The sequence below is a fragment of the Carlito syrichta genome, unplaced genomic scaffold, assembly GCF_000164805.1.
Source record: "Carlito syrichta isolate Samal-C Ts95f unplaced genomic scaffold, Tarsius_syrichta-2.0.1 Scaffold316024, whole genome shotgun sequence".
NCBI lineage: Eukaryota > Metazoa > Chordata > Mammalia > Primates > Tarsiidae > Carlito > Carlito syrichta.
Genome location: NW_007260120.1, coordinates 884,216 through 886,686, shown reverse-complemented (window position 1 = coordinate 886,686; position 2,471 = coordinate 884,216).

The following is a 2,471-nucleotide window of genomic DNA, read 5'->3' as shown; positions in this document are numbered from 1 at the left end:
AGAGATGAGGTTCTCGCTGCCCAGGCGGGTCTCGAACCCACAGGCTCAGGCAATCCACTCACCTCAGCCTCCCAAAGTCGCGGGATTACAGGTTGAGCCACCGAGCCCGGCTTGTCCCCAGTTCTTACTAACAAAGAGGTCAGTCAGCGAAGCAGCCCAAAACTGCTGCTCATCCCATCATCGTGCTGCAGACCCCGCACGGTCTGGGGCTGTCCCCATCAGGGTGCTACGCCTCCCACTAGGCCTACCAGATACTCACTGCGCTTACAGGCTGTGACGGCAATTGGTGCTAGCACATCAATTAGTCACATTTTAAAAGGTGAACCCAGACTAGGTGTGGTGGCTCACGTCTGTAATCCCAGCACTTTGGAAGGTCAAGGCTGGAGGACTACTTGAGTCTAGGAGTTCAAGACCAGTCTGGGCAACATGGCAAGACCTCATCTCTACAAAAAAAAAAAAAAAATGAAAAATATTAGCAGGGCATGGTGGCGCATGCCTGTAGTCCCAGCTACTTGGGAGGCTGAGGCAGAAGGATGGTCTGAGCCCAGGCTTGACCAAGGCTGTGGTGAGCCGTGATCATGCCACTGCACTCCGGCCTGGGTGAGAGAGTAAGACCACAACTCAAAAAAAAAAAAAGGAAATACAGATACAAATGGATACATCAGTGCAGCAAAGTGAGACCTTTGCTGGATAGCCAAGAAGCTGGCTTTTTTTGGGGGGGGGATCTGAGTCTCTGTTGCCCAGGCTTGAGTGTAGTGGCACGCTCATGGCCTCTGCAGTCTTGACCTTCCCCCTCAGCTTTCCAAGTAGCTGGAACTACAGATGCGCGCCACCACACGTGGTTTATTTTTTTATTTATTGTAGAATGAGGTCTCACCAAGTTGCCCAGGTTGGTCTTGAACCCGCGGGCTCAGACAATCCTCTTACCTCGGCCTCCCAAAATGCTGGGATTACAGGCTTGAGCCACCGTGCCTGGCCTGAGGCTGGCTTCTTGAGCATCCTGGATATGCCTTGAGACGAAAGGCTACTGTGACAAATCCTTGGAAAGACAGCTCCAGCAGTGGCCAGGCCATCCTTCAGCAAGCAGTTGGTCTGGCCGCAGCACTAAAACACTGACACAGGACTAACAGTGGCGGGGCAGTGACCACACTAACAAAGGACTGACAGTGGCAGGGCAGTGACCACACTAACACAATAAAAACAGTGACGGGAGACACTGACCACACTGACACAGGACAAACAGCGGCAGGGCAACACTGAGCACGCTGACATGGCACTAAGGGTGGCGGGAGCCCTGGCCATGCCGACACAGGATGAATGGTGGCAGGAAAGTGGCACCTGGGAGTTGGGAGGGGAACACGTGCAGAATTCTCAGCAGGCCGCAAGTAGTCCAGAGTTCAGTGCTCCTCCTTCTCCCTTATTTCTACATTTTATCAATAGAAGGAAATCACGTTTTGCTAATGGACAGAAAAAGCATCTTTTCAGGGACTCCTGAGAACCTCACAACGGGCCAAGGCCCTCAGCACTCTCTTTGGTCCTCTCAGAGGGTGGGGGGGTGATAATGTTATCTTCTGGTTTCTCTCCCCCTCCTCTCATTTATATACATTCAAAGCCCTTCAAACTCTGAAGATGGTCAACCCCAAACAAATTCATGTGAAAGAAACACATCTCACTGACCAGAGGAAACCACGCCTCAGAGATGCATCTATTTCTGGCTGCCACCACTACCACCCACCACTCCCAGTGTCTTTTCCTGAAGCATAATTGATACTCAAGCAGATGGTGACAAAGGAGCCCAATCCAAAAGGCTGTTGAAGAAAGGTTTAGTAATTGCCCTGTAAGCGGAGGGCCTTTGGGCTAAGATCTCATGTACATTATCTCCATATAAATGGCAGAGTACATTTGCTGGTCACCAACAATGTGTCAGCCATGCCACAGCACACAAAGGCACCCTCTCCCCCCTTTAGGGCTCACACTTTTAAAGACAAGAGAAAACAGTCCAGATCATTCTTTTCAGCGCTATTTGTTCCCAGCTTAAGATGAGAGACCTTTAAATGCAGCCCTTCATCCTGATCTCCGGGAAGAAGACAATTCGATGGCCCTTACCATTCTGCTTTCTCTGCCTCTCATAGTAAGGCCCTATAGAACTTCCAGAACACAATTATGCAGAAAGAAGTTCTCAGTATTCCAACGCAGAAGAAACAACTGTCTTGGATATGCCAAAAACTGCTGTGTTTAAGTATTAAGAAGGGCCCAGTTTATATTCATGGAGCTTTGGGGAATATCCATCACAAAACTCATTAAAAGAAATACGATGGGGACCAACCTGGATAATATAGTAAGACCTCATCACTATAAAACAATTTTTAAAAATTGTCAGGTGGGCCGGGCTCAGTGGCTCAGCCTGTAATCCCGCTTTGGGAGGCTGAGGTGAGTGGATTGCCTGAGCCCGCGGGTTTGAGACCTGCCTG